Source organism: Ovis aries, chromosome 1, assembly GCF_016772045.2.
Source record: "Ovis aries strain OAR_USU_Benz2616 breed Rambouillet chromosome 1, ARS-UI_Ramb_v3.0, whole genome shotgun sequence".
Classification (NCBI taxonomy): Eukaryota; Metazoa; Chordata; class Mammalia; order Artiodactyla; family Bovidae; genus Ovis; species Ovis aries.
The window spans coordinates 245,353,444-245,359,443 of NC_056054.1; positions in this window are offsets into that span (position 1 = coordinate 245,353,444).

Consider the following 6,000-nt stretch of genomic DNA (forward strand, 5'->3'; position numbering starts at 1 on the left):
TTAAAGCACTACAGAATATTGAGCAGCGTTCCCTGTGCTATACTGTAGGTCTTCATTGGTTATCCATTTTAAATGTGGTAATGTGTACATGTCAATCCCAGACTCGCAATCTACCCCTTTCCCCTACCTTCTTCCCTTGGTAAGTGTAAGTATGTTCTGTAAATCTGTGAGTCCATTTCTCTTTTTTATATCAAGCGATATCACTTATATGCAGAATCTAAAAAGTTTTTTTAAATGGTAACAAATTGACTCAGAGTTGACCTTTAAATAACACAGATTTGAACTATGTGGGTGCATTTATACATGAGTGTTTTCAATAGTAAATATGATAATTCTACACACTCCACAGATGTAGAACCTTACACACATGTGGAGGACTAACCATTAGTTATACTCAAATTTTTGACTGTGCGGAGGCTCAGAGCCCTAACCCCTGCATTGTTCAAGGGTCAGTTATATTTAAAAGATGTGGCTTACCTATATATTCTGAGTGCAAATCCAAAAAAGCAAGCAATTTGTTTACTCAATTGTTAATTGCTCTATCCATAGTGGCTGAAAAAAAGTGTGGCATTCAGTAGATGTTCAATAAATATTCATTGAATATAGAAAAGAATGCTTCCCAGGTGATGCTAGTGGTGAAGAACATGCCTGTCAATACAGGAAACATGAGATGCCGGTTTGATCCCTAGGATGGGAAGATCCCCTGAAGGAAGGCAGGCAACCCACTCCAGTATTCTTGCCTGGAGAATTCTATGGACAGAGGAGCCTGGAGGGCTATGATCCATAATAACATAGAGCCAAACACATCTGAAGTGACTTCCTTCATCATTCGGTTGCTCAGTCAGGTCCAACTCTTTGAACCCCCATGCACTGTACCATGCCAGGTTTCCTTGTCCTTCACCATCTCCTGGAGCTTGCTCAAACTCATGTCTGTCAAATCAATGATGCCATCCAACCATTGCATCCTTTGTCGTCCCCTTCTCCTCCTGCCTTCAATCTTTCCCAGCATCAAGGTCTTTTCTAATGAGTCAGTTCTTCTCATCAGGTGTCCAAAGTATTCGAGCTTCAGCTTCAGCATCAGTCCTTTCAATGAATATTCAGGATTGGTTTCCTTTAGAATTGACTGGTTTGATCTCCTTGAAGTCCAAGGGACTCTCAAGAGTCTTCTCCAACACCACAGTTCAAAAGCATCAGTTCTTCAGCACTCAAGTTTCTTTATGACCCAACTCTCATATCCATACATAACTACTGGAAAAATCATAGCTTCGACTATATGGACCTTTGTCAGCAAAATGATGTCTCTGCTTTTTAAGACATGGTCTAGGTTTGTCACAGCTTTTCTTCCAAGAAGCAAGCATCTTTTAATTTCATGGCTGCAGTTACTTCCACAGTGATTTTGGAGCCCGAAAAAATTGTCACTATTTCCTCATATATTTGCCATGAAGGGATGGGACCAAATGCCATGACATTAGTTTTCTGAATGTTGAGTTTTAAGCCAGCTTTTCATTCTCCTCTTTCACCTTAATCAAGAGGCTCTTTAGTTCCTCTTTGCTTTCTGCCATAAGGGTGGAGTCATCTGCGTATCTGAGGTTGTTGCTATTTCTCCTGGAAATCTTGATTCCAGCTTGTGGTTCATTCAGCCCGGCATTTCAGAAGCGACTTAGCACACAAAAAGGAATAATTGTTATTTTTTTTAAGTTTCAAAATAGTATGAATAGTCCAATTTCATTTAAGTTTCTCAAGTCCTCAAGTGTTTAGCCTTTTCCTTTTTTTTTTTTTTTTAATCTTTAATTCTTACATGCATTCCCAAACATGAACCCCCCTCCCACCTCCCTCCCCATAACATCTTTCTGGGTCATCCCCATGCACCAGCCCCAAGCATGCTGCATCCTGCGTCAGACATAGACTGGCGATTCAATTCACATGATAGTATACATGTTAGAATGTCATTCTCCCAAATCATCCCACCCTCTCCCTCTCCCTCTGAGTCCAAAAGTCCGTTATACACATCTGTGTCTCTTTCCCTGTCTTGCATACAGGGTCGTCATTGCCATCTTCCTAAATTCCATATATATGTGTTAGTATACTGTATTGGTGTTTTTCTTTCTGGCTTACTTCACTCTGTATAATCGGCTCCAGTTTCATCCATCTCATCAGAACTGATTCAAATGAATTCTTTTTAACGGCTGAGTAATACTCCATTGTGTATATGTACCACAGCTTGCTTATCCATTCATCTGCTGATGGACATCTAGGTTGTTTCCATGTCCTGGCTATTATAAACAGTGCTGCGATGAACATTGGGGTACATGTGTCTCTTTCAATTCTGGTTTCCTCGGTGTGTATGCCCAGAAGTGGGATTGCTGGGTCATAAGGTAGTTCTATTTGCAATTTTTAAGGAATCTCCACACTGTTCTCCATAGTGGCTGTACTAGTTTGCATTCCCACCAACAGTGTAGGAGGGTTCCCTTTTCTCCACACCCTCTCCAGCATTTATTGCTTGCAGATTTTTGGATCGCAGCCATTCTGACTGGTGTGAAGTGGTACCTCATTGTGGTTTTGATTTGCATTTCTCTAATAATGAGTGATGTTGAGCATCTTTTCATGTGTTTGTTAGCCATCCGTATGTCTTCTTTGGAGAAATGTCTATTTAGTTCTTTGGCCCATTTTTTGATTGGGTCGTTTATTTTTCTGGAGTTGAGCTGCAGAAGTTGCTTGTATATTTTTGAGATTAGTTGTTTGTCAGTTGCTTCATTTGCTATTATTTTCTCCCATTCAGAAGGCTGTCTTTTCACCTTGCTTATATTTTCCTTTGTTGTGCAGAAGCTTTTAATTTTAATTAGATCCCATTTGTTTATTTTTGCTTTTATTTCCAGCATTCTGGGAGGTGGATCTTAGAGGATCCTGCTGTGATTTATGTCTGAGAGTGTTTTGCCTATGTTCTCCTCTAGGAGTTTTATAGTTTCTGATCTTACATTTAGATCTTTAATCCATTTTGAGTTTATTTTTGTGTGCAGTGTTAGAAAGTGATCTAGTTTCATTCTTTTACAAGTGGTTGACCAGTTTTCCCAGCACCACTTGTTAAAGAGATTGTCTTTACTCCATTGTATATTCTTGCCTCCTTTGTCAAAGATAAGGTGTCCATATGTGTGTGGATTTATCTCTGGGCTTTCTATTTTGTTCCATTGATCTATATGTCTGTCTTTGTGCCAGTACCATACTGTCTTGATGACTGTGGCTTTGTAGTAGAGCCTGAAGTCAGGCAAGTTGATTCCTCCAGTTCCATTCTTCTTTCTCAAGATTGCTTTGGCTATTCGAGGTTTTTTGTATTTCCATACAAATCTTGAAATTATTTGTTCTAGTTCTGTGAAAAATGTGGCTGGTAGCTTGATAGGGATTGCATTGAATTTGTAAATTGCTTTGGGTAGTATACTCATTTTCACTATATTGATTCTTCCAATCCATGAACATGGTATATTTCTCCATCTATTAGTGTCCTCTTTGATTTCTTTCATCAGTGTTTTATAGTTTTCTATATATAGGTCTTTAGTTTCTTTAGGTAGATATTTAATACCCCACTCACACCTAGGGACAGATCAACTAAACAGAAAATTAACAAAGAAACGCAAACTTTAAATGATACATTAGATCAGTTAGACCTAATTGATATCTATAGGACATTTCACCCCAAAACAACGAATTTCACCTTTTTTTCAAGTGCTCATGGAACCTTCTCCAGGATAGATCACATCCTGGGCCATAAATCTAAACTTGATAAATTCAAAAAAATCGAAATCATTCCAAGCATCTTTTCTGACCATAATGCATTAAGATTAGATCTCAATTACAGGAGAAAAACTATTAAAAATTCCAACATATGGAGGTTGAACAACACACTTCTGAATAACCAACAAATCACAGAAGAAATCAAAAAAGAAATCAAAATATGCATAGAAACTAATGAAAATGAAAACACAACAACCCAAAACCTGTGGGACACTATAAAAGCAGTGCTAAGAGGAAAGTTCATAGCAATACAGGCATACCTCAAGAAACAAGAAAAAAGTCAAATAAATAACCTAACTCTACAACTAAAGCAACTAGAAAAGGAAGAGTTGGAGAACCCCAGAGTTAGTAGAAGGAAAGAAATCTTAAAAATTAGGGCAGAAATAAATGCAAAAGAAACAAAAGAGACCATAGCAAAAATCAACAAAGCCAAAAGCTGGTTCTTTGAAAGGATAAATAAAATTGACAAACCATTAGCCAGACTCATCAAGAAGCAAAGAGAGAAAAATCAAATCAATAAAATTGAAAATGGAGAGATCACAACAGACAACACAGAAATACAAAGGATCATAAGAGACTACTATCAGCAGTTGTATGCCAATAAAATGGACAACGTGGAAGAAATGGACAAATTCTTAGAAAAGTACAATTTTCCAAAACTGAACCAGGAAGAAATAGAAAATCTTAACAGACCCATCACAAGCACGGAAATTGATACTGTAATCAGAAATCTTCCAGCAAACAAAAGCCCAGGTCCAGATGGCTTCACAGCTGAATTCTACCAAAAATTTCGAGAAGAGCTAACACCTATCCTACTCAAACTCTTCCAGAAAATTGCAGAGGAAGGTAAACTTCCAAACTCATTCTATGAGGCCACCATCACCCTAATACCAAAACCTGACAAAGATGTCACAAAAAAAAGAAAACTACAGGCCAATATCTCTGATGAACATAGATGCAAAAATCCTCAACAAAATTCTAGCAATCAGAATCCAACAACACATTAAAAAGATCATACACCATGACCAAGTGGGCTTTATCCCAGGGATGCAAGGATTCTTCAATATCCGCAAATCAATCAATGTAATTCACCACATTAACAAATTGAAAAATAAAAACCATATGATTATCTCAATAGATGCAGAGAAGGCCTTTGACAAAATTCAACATCCATTTATGATAAAAACTCTCCAGAAAGCAGGAATAGAAGGAACATATCTCAACATAATAAAAGCTATCTATGACAAACCCACAGCAAACATTATCCTCAATGGTGAAAAATTGAAAGCATTTCCCCTAAAGTCAGGAACAAGACAAGGGTGTCCACTTTCACCGCTACTATTCAACATAGTTCTGGAAGTTTTGGCCACAGCAATCAGAGCAGAAAAAGAAATAAAAGGAATCCAAATTGGAAAAGAAGAAGTAAAACTCTCACTGTTTGCAGATGACATGATCCTCTACATGGAAAACCCTAAAGACTCCACCAGAAAATTACTAGAGCTAATCAATGAATATAGTAAAGTTGCAGGATATAAAATCAACACACAGAAATCCCTTGCATTCCTATACACGAATAATGAGAAAGTAGAAAAAGAAATTAAGGAAACAATTCCATTCACCATTGCAACGAAAAGAATAGCCTTTTCCTTTAAACACTCAAAATTAACAACTCTAGCCCTAATCATTTTCAACTTCTTAGGAGTAGAGAGGGACATATTTCTAAAGGAGAGGGCTAATATTCTCTTAGTGGTTGCCTGTCACCTCGTTTCAATTTCCTGCTCAGCTGTTCACAGCTCTCACCTCAGCATCTCTCTGGACTCTTCCTCCACCACTTGACCACCAGCATGGACTGTCCTTCTTTATTCCCTCTTTCACCGCTGAAAAAAGACTGTTTTGAGCACTACATTTTAACTGAAGACATGTGAACAATGGAGGGTCATTTCAGAGCAATTTGAAAACAAATATCCATCAATTCTGATCTCTCAATTCATTCCATCTGCCTTTTCCCTCCTAAGTGTCCATATGTTTGCTCTCTGTATCTGTGTCTCTATTTCTGCCTTGCAAACAGATATACTAATAGGCATAAAATAGATAAGTAATGAGAACCTGCTGTATAGCACAGGAAACCCTACTCAGTTCTCCGTGGTGACCTACATGGGAAAGAAATCCAAAAATGAAGGAATATATGTATATGTATAGCTGATTCACTTCACT